This window comes from Cupressus sempervirens, chromosome 9, assembly GCF_028749045.1.
Source record: "Cupressus sempervirens isolate cs-2001-9-10 chromosome 9, ASM2874904v1, whole genome shotgun sequence".
In the NCBI taxonomy this organism is placed as follows: Eukaryota; Viridiplantae; Streptophyta; class Pinopsida; order Cupressales; family Cupressaceae; genus Cupressus; species Cupressus sempervirens.
In genome coordinates, this window is record NC_143126.1 from 696,126,904 (window position 1) to 696,141,868 (window position 14,965).

The window sequence follows — 14,965 nt, forward strand, 5'->3', positions numbered from 1 at the left end:
TGCCAAGCAAGTAATAGGTGTCGAGCATCAGTAAAACTTAGTTGGTGCCGAGTAACAAAATATGTATCGAGCATCAGGAATTCAATAATGTAAGCTGCTACATTATTTGAAAAGTCAAAGATTCGCTAGATCTGAGCTGACAAGTTTGTTACCTTGAATTTTGTGAACCAGATGGAAGATAAGGATGATGAGCTGGTGGCAAAAAAATTTAAGTAAACCATTTTTGGGCGAATACAGGAGGATTATACATAATGTTTCTAGAAGAAACAAGATAAGGGGTAGATTCATTGAATCTTACCTAATCCATTTGAACCAAAAAATAAGAGCGAGAAGGATTAGAGTAGGAAAAGTATTCCAGACTTCTATTTAAGGAGTTATAGGTCAAGAAGAAAGAGTTATTGAGTGGTTGGTTGGAGAAAGTATGTGGTGTTAAGGAGAAGACATTGAGAGGGAGGAATAGAGTATAGAGACTCTACTTCGATAGGTGACCACAGAGGTGATTGCATTGGCACAATGAGCATGGAGACTCAAGGAGACAAAGCCTGAAAGGAGGACAAGCTGTCAAAGTTGCAAAGACTGAAAGCCAGGAAAATTTTGTGAGCTGAATTGAGATCTAAAATCTACAAGTTATGTTGTGAGTTATATCAGATCAAAGCCCTTATTGTTACTCTCAATTGTATTAGTTAGGGAAAAATCCTATGGACTTAGGTTAGTTTAATAACCATTTGTAAATCCTTTAATAGGGTGACATTCCAAGTGAATGTTCTAAAGTCCTTTAACCAAGCCCACTTCCAACAGGGTGGTTAAAATCCTTTAACCAAGTCACATTTAATAGTGTGTTGTAGCCTTTAACAAGGTAGGCCTTTCATAGGGCATCACTTCAGAAGAGTGAGAATTGAGTAGCATGTTACTGGTGGTTTTTCCCAAATTGGGTTTCCACATAAATCACTGTGTTATGTGTTGATTCTTCATGTGTTATTCTTTGCATATTGATTTATTAGTAACTTGCTAAGAAGAAAGTTTAGCTTGGATGCATGATTAGTTTAAATGGGCTCTCTTACTTAGTGAAAAAGTTTTATTAGGACAGTTGGACCTTGAATAATTGATTCAACCCCCCCTCTTAGTTATTCTAAAGCATTTATAACAATTGGTATTAGAGCCATTTGTTGATTTAGTTTAAAGGTACTAGAAAGGAAGATCAATATGTCCAAGAGAGAAGTTCCCAAGCTCAACAGAGATAACTTCATTACATGAAAAAGTTTAATGAAGTTGCACCTTGGATCAATAGGTGATCATGCAAAAACCTTAATTGAAGTGGAACATGTTGATCCAGCTAGAATCCCTACTATAGAAGATTTGAATAAAAAGAAGGAGCACAATCAAGCAATGCTGGAGATTGCCTCTGCCCTCAACTATGCTGAATTTGATGACATCAAGGGATGTGACTTTGCATTCAAAATGTGGAAAGCCTTGACAGATATTTATGGAGGAGATCAGAGTGTCCAAAGAGAAAAAAGAGAAAGTCTCAAAGGAAAGTTTGATGACATGAGAATGCAGGAAGGTGGGAACATTGCTCAATATGCCACTAGAATAAAGGAAGTAGTAAGTGCAATAAGAAGTTTGGGTGCTCATCTAGATGATGATACTGTCAATAGAAATTTTTAAGAACCTTGCTCCCCATCTATGCTATTAGAGTTTCAGCCATCCAAGAGTTAAGATGCGTACTAGGAAACAAGCTAACACTTGAAGGTATAGTGGGAAGACTTACTGGATTTGAGTTATCCAACTTTGATAACTACAAACCGAAGAATTTTGAATCTGCTTTCAAGGCCAAGTTATTGTTGAAAGACACTGAGGAGGTGAAACCAAAGAAGAAGAAAAGAAAGACAAAATATGCATCCAATGATAGCAACACATATGAAGAAGATGTGGAACAATTGGAAGCACTAGTGGAAAGAAGATTTCACAGAGGCAAAGGTAAATTCAAAGGTAAGTAGCCTATCATTTATTTTAATTGCAATGAAGTAGGACATATTGTTGTAAGATGCACACAGAAAAAGAATTACAGAGAAGGCAACAAGAATAGAAGAGAAGATGATAGCAGAGATTACAAAGACAAAGGCAAAAAGTGTTACATTGTTGAAGAAGAGGATTCTGATGAAAATGATGATGAGGTAGTCTATGTAGCCATGAAAGATGAGTCAGATGAAGATGAGCCAACAACATTGGTAACCTATGTGAACAAAAATGACAGGTGGATCATAGATAGTGGATGCTCACATCACATGATAGGAGACAAAAGTAAGTTTGCTACCTTAACTCAGTATGATGGAAATAGTGTTAGATTTGGAAATGATACTCCATGTCTAATCAAAGGAAAAGGCTCCGTTAAGCTTATAGAGAAAATTTCATGTGACAATGCATATTATATTGAAGGATTGAACTACAATCTGCTGATGTGTCATAGTTAAGCAATGTAGGTTGCAAAGTAGAATTTGGAAATAAAACTGCCAAAATCTATGACACTGATGAAAATTTGATAGGCAAAGGAGACCAAACTAGAAGTAATTTGTTTTAACTAGATATGGAAGATGCAACCTATTTTATTGTAAGATTTGATGATGTGTGGCTATGGCATAAAAGGCTATGTCATGTCAACTTTGATAATCTAATTAGCATCAGCAAAATGAAGAAAGTCAAAGGTTTGCCTAAACTAAAAAATCCTGACAATACAATGCGCAAACAATGTCAGCTAGGAAAGATGACCAAGTCAAGTTTCAAAAGCAAAATCTACACTTCTAAAGAAGTATTAGAGTTAGTCCATACAGATTTATGTGGCCTAATAGAAGTGCAAAGCCACAAAGGAGACACATATATAATGTTGTTTGTTGATGACTACTCTAGGATGATGATTGCCATGTTCTTGAAGCAAAAATATGATGTGTTTCAAATGTTTAAGTGGTATTTGGCCAGGGTTGAGAAAGAAACAAGAAAGAGTTTGAAGTGCCTAAGATTAGACATAGGAGGAGAATTACATCAAAAGAATTTGAGATATTTTGCAACGACAAAGGAATTAAAAGACAAACATCAACACCTAGAACTCCCCCACAGAATGGAATTGCAGAGAGAAGTAATAGATCAGTGATAGACTGTGCTAGAAAATTAATGATGGAGACGAATGTTGCTCTAAAGTACTAGAGAGAAGCTGTTAGTACAACTATCTACACCCTGAATCGAGTACAAGTCAAGAAAGGTACAAATGCAACACCTTTTGAATTATGGTATGGTCATTCACCCAATGTAAAACATTTTAAAGTGTTTGCTTCTAAAGGCTATATTCTTAAAGATTCTAAAAATGACAAGTTTGATGCAAAAAGTGATGAAAGCATATTCCTTGGATACTCCACTAGAAGTAAAGCATATAAGTGTTTGAATATTAACATTGACAAAATTGTGGAGAGTGCAAATGTAAATTTTGATGGGCATGCAAAAGTTCAAGTTGATGAAACCAAGAAACCAGAAGAGTACAAATCCTTTGTATACTTCTATGAAGGAATGCCTAGTGAAGAAGAAGCTGCTAATCAAGTTGGGAATCAACAACAAGTTTCAGTGTCAGCTGAGTCACAACTAGTGAATGTCGAGTTGTATTCATAAGTTGAGTTGCAGAATGAAGAAAATGCACATTATGATTTTGAAATTAGTACACATGAAAGAGATGTTGAACTACTTGAAAGAGATGTGCATAATGACTCTAAATCTGAAAGACCAAACATGAAAACAAGGACAAAACCAAGACTAACCAAGTATGTGAGGAGACATCACCCTGCTGAACAAATTATTGGTGACAAGGAAGCCAGACCAATGACAAGAAATAGACAAAGAAATGAATCATGTCTGCTAAGCAAGATTGAACCCAAAATAATGAGAGATGCACTACAAGATGATGACTAGTGTAAAGCTATGGAAGAAGAGATTGATCAAATAAAGAAGAACAAAACTTGGACTTTAGTTCTAAGACCAGTTGATAAGAATGTGATTGGTACCAAGTGGGTATTTAGGAACAAGCTTGATGAGAATGGTGAGATCACAAGAAATAAGGCCAGACTAGTCTGCAAAGGTTATGCACAAGAAGAAGGTTGCACTATGGGGAAACATTTGCCCCTATTGCAAGGATAGAAGGAGTAAGAACTCTACTTACATATGCTGCTTACAAAAGTTTTAAAGTCTATCAAATGGATGCAAAGTATGCTTTTTTGAATGTTATACTACAAGAGGAAGTCTACATAGAACAATAAGAGGGTTTTTTTGATGACAACAACAAGGATATGGTTTGCAAATTGCATAAAGAACTCTATGGTTTAAAGCAAGCGCCTAGAGCATGGTATGAGAGGCTTCACAAATATCTTGTGAAGATATGATCTGAGAGAACAGATGACAACAACAACTAGTATATCAAGGTAGAAAAAGGTAAAGATATTCTAATATTTTAAATCTTTGTTGATGATATAATATTTGGAAGAAAAGATGCACTATGCAAAGATTCTGTTGATTAGATGAAACATGAGTTTGAAATGTCAATGTTTGGAGAAATCAAATTCTTTGTTGGATTGCAAGTACATCAACTGAAACATGGCATATTTGTGACCCAGTCAAAATACATCAAGGAGATACTCAAAATATTTGGTTTAGAGCATTCAAAACCAGTAAATACACCAATGGTAACAGGACATAAGTTATCCAAGAATGATGAGTCAGCTGAAGTAAATCAGACAATGTACAGATCAATGATTGGAAAGTTGCAGTATGTTGTATACAATAGACCAGACATTGCATTATATGTTGGAATAGTGATAAGATTTTCTGCAAACCCAAGAGAAAACCATCTTATGGTAGTAAAAAGAATAATGAGGTACCTGAAAGGAACAGATGACTTTGGCTTATACTACAAGAGGAGTGAAAATTTTGAGTTGAATGCCTATACTAATGCAGATTGGGGAGGTAATATTGATGATAGAAAAAGTACCAGTGGAGGAGCACTCTTCTTAGGTAAAAGATTAGTCACTTGGACTAGCAAAAAGCAAAGTTGTACCTCACAATCCATAGTTGAAGCTGAGTATGTTGCTACTGCTATCAACTGCACCAACGTTGTATGGATCAAACATCTGTTGAAAGGTATGAAGGAAGAGGTAATTGAACCTATGATACTCTATTGTGATAATACAAGTGCCATCGACATATCAAAGAATCCTATGGTGCACGCCAAAACAAAGCACATTGCAATTAAGTATCACTATGTAAGAGAACTAGCGGAAGACAAACAAGTGAAGATGGAATATGTCAACTCAAAGGAACAAATTGCTGACATCTTCACAGAACCATTACCTAAAGATGTATTTGAATATCTTAGAGCTAAGTTAAGGGTGATGCCCATATCCAAGGTTGTTTGAGCAATAACAAGACTACCCTGCATCAAATGAGTTGATTGGTGAAATGTTATAAATTGATGCAAAGGATTAATACTTTAGGTTTTTCCCTGAAGTAATTAAAGTACTAAAATTTTGAAAAAGTCACAGGCAAGGTGATAGAGGGAGAAACTAGAGATCTTGCAAATGTTACACTTGCATAATAAGATGCTGAAGTAATATTTCTTTGGCATTATTGTCAAAGAGGGAGAAATAGAAAAACTGATCAAAGTGGTAAGCTATAGAAAAGAGGGAGAAATAGTAGAAACTGATCAGACATGTAGAGGGAGAAATAGCAAAAAAAAAATAGAATGAATAGAGAAAGGAAATAGAAGTTAAGAGGGAGAAGCAGAAGAAAGGAATCAGTCAAGATAACAAATCAGAGAGGGAGCAGAACAAAAAGGAGAAGATAGTGTATCAACAAAAGAGATATCCCTAATACTTTGAAAGAGGGAGTTACTTACAGGATTTAGAGGGAGTTATAAGAAATTCAAAGTTGCTAATAAATGAATAGTTTTGGATATAAAGTTTTCTTTTTGGCATTTGACTTACTATTTTAACCTAGTTAGTATTTTGATAACTTGGTTGATCAGTTTGGTTTGCCATCAATGCCAAAGAGGGAGATTGTTGAAATTTGATTGAAAAGATCACTATAAAAAAGGGAGATTGTTGATAAAGAATGTTTTTAATTATTGTTTTGTCACTGATGTCAAACCTGCTATTTGCTGGAATGATAATTGCTTATAAGATCCAAGTACTATCACTTAGTTGATTGATGAAGAGGATTTAATCAATAAGATGTAACAAAAACACCTAAGGGATAGGTTGAGTTATGGTTTTGCAATAGAGTACAAGGATCAGTTAAGACAATGGTAAAATGTTGTATTGAAAACACACTTGAAGATACAGAGGTTGGCCACACTTAGAAACTCTAGAAGAATAAGTTGTAACAAAGTTGCCTGCAAAGCTTGACTAAATTCATCAGTGGGTGCCGAGCAAGCTAGTTCATGCCAAGCAGATTTTCAGTAAGTGCCAAGCAAATGTAAAATCTAGTGTGTGCCGAGTGAAATAGAAGAAGCTTAGCAAGTTTAGGTGCTGAGCAAGTAATAGGTGTCGAGCATTAGTAAAACTTAGTTGGTGCCAAGTAACATAGTATGTGTCGAGCATAAGAAATTCAATAATGTTGAGCTATTGCATTATTTGAAAAGTCAAAGATTCACCAGATCTAAGCTGATAAGTTTGTTACCTTGAATTTTGTGAACCAGATGGAAGATAAGGATGATGAGCTGGTGGCACAAAATTTTAGGTAAACCATTTTTGGGTGAATACAAGAGGATTCCACATGATGTTTCTAGAAGAAACAAGATAAGGGGTAGATTCATTGAATCTTACCTAATCCATTCAAACAAAAAAATAAGAGTGAGAAGGATTAGAATAGGAAAAGTATTCAATACTTCTATTTAAGGAGTTACATGTCAAGAAGTAAGAGGTACTGAGTGGTTGGTTAGAGAAAGTATGCAGTGTTAAGGAGAAGACATTGAGAGGGAGGAAACAAGTACATGAACTTTGCTTCGATAGGTGACCACAGAGGTGATTGCATTGGCACAATGAGCATGGAGACTCGAGGAGACAAAGCTTGAAAGGAGGACAAGCAGTTAGAGTTGTAGAGACTGAAAGCTAGGCAAATTTTGTGAGTTGAATTAAGATCTGAAATCTGCAAGTTATGTTGTGAGTTGTATTAGATCAAAGCCCTTATTGTTACTTTAGCAATTGTATCAGTTAGGGAAAAATCCTATGGACTTAGGTTGGTTTAACAACCATTTGTAAACCCTTTAACAGGGTGACATTCCAAGTGAATATTCTAAAGTCCTTTAACTAGGCCCACTTCTAACAGGGTGGTTGAAATCCTTTAACCAGGTCACATTTAACGGTGTGTTGTAGCCTTTAATAGGGCATGCCTTTCATAGGGCATCACTTCAGAAGAGTGAGAATTGAGTAGCATGTTACTGGTGGTTTTTCCCAAATTGGGTTTCCACGTAAATCATTGTGTTATGTGTTGATTCTTCATGTGTTATTCTTACATATTGATTTATTAGTAACTTTCTAAGAATAAAGTTTAGCTTGGATGCATGATTAGCTTAAATGGGTTCTCTTTACTTAGTGAAAAAGTTTTATCATGATATTTGGACCTTGAATAACTAATTCACCCCCCCTCTTAGTTATTCTAAAACATTTCTAATAGGCTACCCTTCCCTCTTACTATGGGACTAAGGCAACCCCCTTTGCGATCAAATAAACCAATGTTTATAAAGTTGATAACCCAACCTATGATGGGATAGATGTCATCAAACTCTCCTATGATATTGAAGGTAGAATTTGTAACTATGAACTTGCAGTTATATGTGCTCATCCTCCCCTCCCCCCTCCTCTTAACCTCTGGCCTCGTACTCCTACTTAGATGGTAAACTTGTGTAATAGGCAGATTGGGACAAGAGAGAGAGTAAGACTCTTGGCTCTAGTAAGGATGGTGAGAAGTAGTATGAGAAGGAGGATGGTGTCCTTGACTTTGACAACAAGGGTGTATGTGGTGTTTTCTATATTTTTAATGCTAAGAAAAAGTATAGAAATCCCAAGAGTAAACAAGAGGAGACTGTGAAAGAAAAAAATGAATATGAGATTTTTTGTGAGGATGTGAGCCCTCTCCTAGGAGAAAGAGAGGAAGGCCCCCTAATTCAATGAGAAGCATCAAACCAACTTAGATCCCAAGAAAGAAACTTCTTAAATGTTTAAAAAGCTTTAAGGATCCTATGGACATTAAAACCTAATTAGTTACATAATGACTACCAAATACATTTTTTGGAATGTTAGAGGACTTGAGTCCCTTAATAGGAAATATGTCACCAAGAGGGTTTTGAGAAAATATAAAGTTGTTGACTTTATTACACTTCAACAAATCAAAGCAATTGAACTACAACTAGACATCTCTCTTAGGTGTATTTGGAAAGAGTCAAATCTATCTTCATGAATCATAGTAAAGGTAAGGGATGTGTTACCATCCTAATAAGACCCGAGTGACAAAACTTCATCGTTGATTAGGGTTTTGCAACTTGCAACAAACTAGTGTGGGTTATTTTGAACTTGGGTGGTAAAAAAGTAGGGTGATGTCTATTTATACTCCTAATGATCACAATGATAGAATCTCTCACTAGAGTTGGATGTGTCAAATGAGAGATATTCCTTGGGTATTTACTAGAGAATTTAACATGGTAGAGAGATAACAAGACAAATTGGGAGGATCCAAGTTTGAATTGAAAGGAGATAAAAATTTATTTTGGTCCAAACTAGTTGGTAAGTTTAACTTATTTGACCCTTATTTAGGAGGCATAAATGAACATCAAGGTATCTGACACACCTGGTCTAACTTTCAAAAAGGGCTGAGGAGGATCTATTGCAGACTTGATAGATTTTATGTTTGTAAAGATCCTTTTAGTTTTAGAAAGGATTAAGAAGATTCTTTTGTTTAGGTTTGTCCCTATACACTCTCTAACCATCATATAATCATAACCTCCATCTTCATGTTGAATCAAGATCATGTCACCTCTCATAAGTCTGAAGGTTTTCCCCTAAACACTTCCTTCCTGAAGGATAAGGATACTAGGACTATTGTAATGGTGGTTAGATGATATAATCACAATATTGTGAAGCACCTAGGAGCTATCAAAAGATGGGAAACTATACTTGAAAGTTGGAAGAGGTTGTTACAAGTAGTGGGGAAGAAGAAAGCCAGAGATTATAGGAGTAGAGAATGCAACCTTCACAAATCTCTTATCAAAGATAAAAAGTGTACCTAGACAAATCCTTCTAACTTGGAAGCTCTAGATTCTCTAGGATAGAATAAAAAGGTTGGAGCATAGTGACAGAGGGTCAAAATGCATCTTCTAACATTTAAAATGCAAGGAAGCTACATATAAGATTAATCATATTTGGAAAGATGGTAAGGACATTAGTGATCCGATTGGTATCCTTGATGGATTTGCCAACTTTTACACTAAACTATTATCTTAAGAGGATGTGGATAGCTCTATGGAAGAAACAAAAAACAAGATCAAAAACCTCTTTCCTGAGAAAATAGATGATGTATACTAACATATGTTTGACCAAACCATATCGAAAGAAAAAATCACTAATGCAATTTTAAAGATTAGTAATGAGAAGTCTTTGGGGCCTGGTAGGCTTCCAATAGAATTATATAAAGTGAATATTGATTGGATTTGGTAAGATCTGATGATGCTATATGATAATGCTATTAAAGTTGAGTCTCTTGGTTCTATTACTAACTTGGGCCTTATAAAAATTCCTAAGGATGGTGATAAAAAATTAATCAAGAAATGGAGACCTATTATGTTGCTCAATGTGTCATATATGATTATGGTCAAAGCACTAGCACTAAGACTGGAAAACATCTTACCCAAAGTGATTATCTCTAAACAAACTACTTTTCTTAGAGGGAGATTTATTCTAGAAAACTTAATTACTTGTTGGGAGGCCATGGTCTGAGCTAGAATTTTGGGACAACATGTTTGTATGTTTTTGATTGATAATGAAAAAGCATATGATATGATTGAATTAAAATATATCATGAGATGTTGTAAAGACTAGGGTTCCTAGTATTTTTTAACAAATGGTTCTATTTCTTATTATTGGTGCTATAACCTTGATGGAGATTACTGATGTTGGATCCATCTCATATTCCCCTTTTAGATTAATTAGACAAGGCTTCCCTTTAGCCCTTGTGCTATTTTTTATTATTGCAAAATCTTTGTTCTATATATTTAGAGATGATTCTATATCAACAAGGGTCAGATGGATTGTACTTCCCAATCAAAAAGAGACAACAAACATCCAATTTGCATATGGTACAACTTTGTTAATAATTTTATCTAAGAAGAGCATTGAAAATCTCATTGCCAAGATAGATACCTTTTGTTTTGCTTTTGGCAGTAAAGTGTCAATGGCCAAATCTATTACACTAGGATGGGATGAATGTCCTCCAAGCTGGTACGATAGATTTGGTGTAGCTATGAGGGTGGGGGAATCACAAGGTATGATGCTTGGGAATCCCCTTTTGGTTCATTCTAACTTAAATACTATGTGGAAATGTTGGAAATAAGATTGATAAAAAGCTTTCCAAGTGGAACAATAGGTAACTATCTCTGGCAAGAAGATTGCAAACCTACAAAAAGATCCTATCAACTTACATTGTATACTATTCCTCTACTTGGTTATTCAATCAAGCCCATATTAACTATGTAGAAAAGGTAATCAAGGACTTTATTTGGTTTGATGGTAAAGGCAAGAAGAAGGGGCACACTATTAGATGGAGTTGGTGTGTGAGAAGGAAAGAGGCTGGTAGGCTTGAACTGAAAGATCTTTAATGGAAAGCTAGTGTACTTTTTGTCAAATGGGTAGCTAAGGCCACTCAAGGGAATGAACCCTAAAAGATTCTAATCATAAACAACATATAAAGGAGTGTATCCTCTGTTGCAATATCTTGGAAAGGGCTATACATCAATGACCTTTTCTCAAGAAAATGGAAGCTCAAAGTTGAAGGCTCCCTAGTTTTTCAAGGTATCTAGAGGGATGGGAACAAGTGAGACAACTAGTTTTAGGGAATGGACTAGAAGATCAAGAGATTAAGTTCCATGGAGAGAAATCAATATGGTGCAATCACAAAATAAATGATAAACCCCTTGTCATTCTTCAAGGTTGTTCTAAAAGGCATTGGTCCAAAAGTGGTATCAACAAGTTCAATGACATTATTTCTAAAGGAAAGTTTATATAGTGGAAACAAGTGATTAGCATTTATAACATTCTTCACTCTCATAAAGGATCTATTCCATTATGAAGGAGGATTGTACACCTTTCAATCTCCCTACAACTTACTTTGATACTATTGGTAGACTCCCCCAATTGAGATGACCATATGGTTCCCCTTTATTCTCTACCAAGGCCAAATTTGTGTATAACCTACTCTCTGACACCTCTACTATCCTTTACTATCTGAACCTTAAATGGAACACCAATTGTGACCATCAAACCTAGATTATAACTCTAGGTAATATTTGGCATCTTCCCATCAAACCAAAAATTAAATGCTTCATTTGTCGACTGCTCTTGCACAATTTTCCCTTCTTTAAACTTGATGGAGAACCTAATACCCACTCTATCTGTCAACTAACTAAATCTGTGTTTCATGTCTTTTTTTATTGCCCCTTTACCAAGGGAGTTTGGGGACCTTTTGTATCTTTGTGGGTAATGATATCGTTGCATTTCATGTCATTATTGATTTTATTGTTAATATTAATAAAAAATGTCAACGTTTCATTTTGGCCTCTATTTTCTTCTCTTATGGTTTGGCACATTTGGGAAATTAGGAATGAGGATATTTTCAAGGGTATCATATTATCTTAAGATTTCTTTGCAAGTGACCATGACTTTATAGGTTAAGGAACATCAACTGCTCAAAGTCATTAAAGACTGTACCACCATATTCAAGAAGGAAGGTTCAAATTTAAAGCCGAGGACAAGATTGAGTTTGACTTTGACTGTACCTTGAACAATTTCTAGAACAAATTAAGGAAAATACAGCGTAGGATACCTCTACCATTAACACACTAGAACTAGATCTACACTAGAAATCTCTAGATGCAACTAATAATAATAATACTCTATTGTGTTTGGTAGTAGAAGCCCCACTTCCTCCTCCCACACTGCCATGGGAAGCTTGGTTCTCGAACCCATATAATATCATCCAAGAAGATGGTCTCAAACTTAAATGGGTAGATGGTTAGTTCAAAATTGATGGATAACTCTGATTTATTGTTTTGTACTTTCATGAAATTGGTTCCTTGTACGATTTGTTATTATAGATCTAGTTAGCCACTGCATATTGACTTGTATTTTGTTAGTATCTGACAAAACTATTAATAGTAGTACTCTATGTAGTAATGTAATAAACTAGCTATCTTTATTATAATTAATAGAAAATTCCTTTATTGAGATTTAACTTTAAAATTCAATTGAATTATTTTTTTATTAAGTTAGAATATTTGAAGTTTATATATTTATTTTAATTTCTAGTTATTTCAAAAATAAATTAAATAATAAATATCATTCTAATTAATTATAAATTACTTAATAAGTAGGATATATTTTCCACAAGTCAAATTGTGATATTAGTACGAGGAACCAAATGTGTAGCTTTTGATTCAAACTCCTTGACCTATGTTTCATGAGTAGTAGGTCACAAAAATTGATCTCTCATGAGAATGAATGGAACACTTAATACTCATTGCATCTCATGAAAATGAATTGAACACCTATCACTCATTGCATCTTACGAGAATGAATTGAACACCTATCACTCATTGCATCTCATGAGAATGAATGGAATATAAGTGATGCTCACAAAGGGAAATCTCTTTTATTTTCAAGGCTATTTAATGTAAAGCAACATGATTTGCAATTTTAATTTTTTAAATTTATATATCATGTGTACATCAAATTGTGAGATTAATTTTAATTTAAAATTAAATCTTATTGAAAGTTGTTAGTAAATTTTTATTATATTAATTAAATAATTTTCTAATTTATAATAATATGTGTTAGATTGGTGCACTTAATATTGTCTTATTGAATTTGCTAAAGGCACATACTATTGCAATCACTTGTGCATAACGAGCGATTAATTCTTCCTACTTCAACCAATGAAATGTAAGTATTTTTATAATTAATTTAATCCTTTAATTTTTTTCTAATGTTTATATGTCAAATCTTAATTTGTAAAATAATGAAATGCACGCACACACACACACACACACACACACACACACACACACACACACACACACACACACACACACACACACACACACGACTTATATCAAACTCATAAAACTTATTAAATAATTTTTTAGAGTTACATATTATAAATTCAAAAATATTTTTATGTTAGAAACTGTTATTTGATATATGTAGTTTGAATGATAATTGTTTTTAATCTTAATAATTTAAAGAGAATAAATGAATTCTAACATTACACTTATATGATAAATATTTTTTAATTTAGCCGATAGGCTATTTGTGGGAACTTCATTCCCAAAAATTATTTTTTTGACGAAAAATTTGCAAGTTGACTGAGAAAGTTGTCAGTTTGGCCAGAAAATTGAAAATCCTTCCCGTTAACTATTTACCGGCTAGTTTTTATCTCCCTCTACTTTTAACTTTTGTTTTGATATTTATTAGTTGTTGTCTCCACTTTTAACTATTGTTTTTATTTTTCAATTTCATAGCCACCCCTGCCTGTCATATGGTTTTTTTTATGACGACTAACTTGTTTTCATGCCTTTCATTGTACGTTTTCATAAAAAAATTGATTGTAATTTTATTTTTTGTTTTATAATTATTTAATAGATCATTTTAAATTTAAATATTCTATAAATTAGAAATAATAAAATTATTTAGTAATATATGTAAAATTGAATAATAACAAAATCTCAAAAAAGTAAGTTTCTAAGTACTTTATGAGATTTTTAAAATTTATGTTTTTAAAAATAATTTTAAAAAATTTATTATATTTTATTTAAACAAGATTCAAAATTAATATAAATATGCATTCACCAAAATAGAAACATACTAAAGAGAAAGAAAATAAAATAGAAACATTTATAAGATAAAATAATATATATTTATCATAGATATATATTATACATATTATTAAATCACATTTATGTATAATATTGAATATAATAATAACTTACCTATAACAAGTATTGACAGTTTAGTAAAAAAATTACTTGTCACATAGACAGTTCTTTAAGAAAATAACCCATCAAACCATACAGTCTTACATTTTTTTAACTTGTCATATATGGTTCAAAAGTGCAAAAAGGGCCAATACGGCCATCAAATTCCAAGATTCTCCACATTAGCTCATGTTGTGATCTATTCATTTAACTTTTGATTTTTAAAATTGATTTAGATTTTAGTTTTTAAATTATTTTAATTTATTTTTTAATATTAGTTAAATTTTTCTTTGAATATTATTTTTAAGTTTCTATAATTTATTTAGTCAGCAAAATATTTGTTAGACATTTTATTTATTTATTTCTCGTATTAATTTTCATAATAGATTTTTAGATGGGTTTTTTTAAAGGATTTTTTTTTCATATTTGATAAATTTAATTTAAATAAATAATATAAAATTTATTAATCTATTTAAAAGAATTTAGTAAATATTATATTATTTAAATTAAAAATTATTAATAATCTAATGTGTTCACATAAGATTATATTTTAAATATCCATTTTTAACTATTGTTTTTCTTTTCTTATTTATTTAAAAAATAATTACTTGTGATCTCCACATTAGATTATGTTATAATCTCTATTTATTAAACTTTTGATTTTTTAAATTGATTTAAGTTTTAGTTTTTAAATTACTT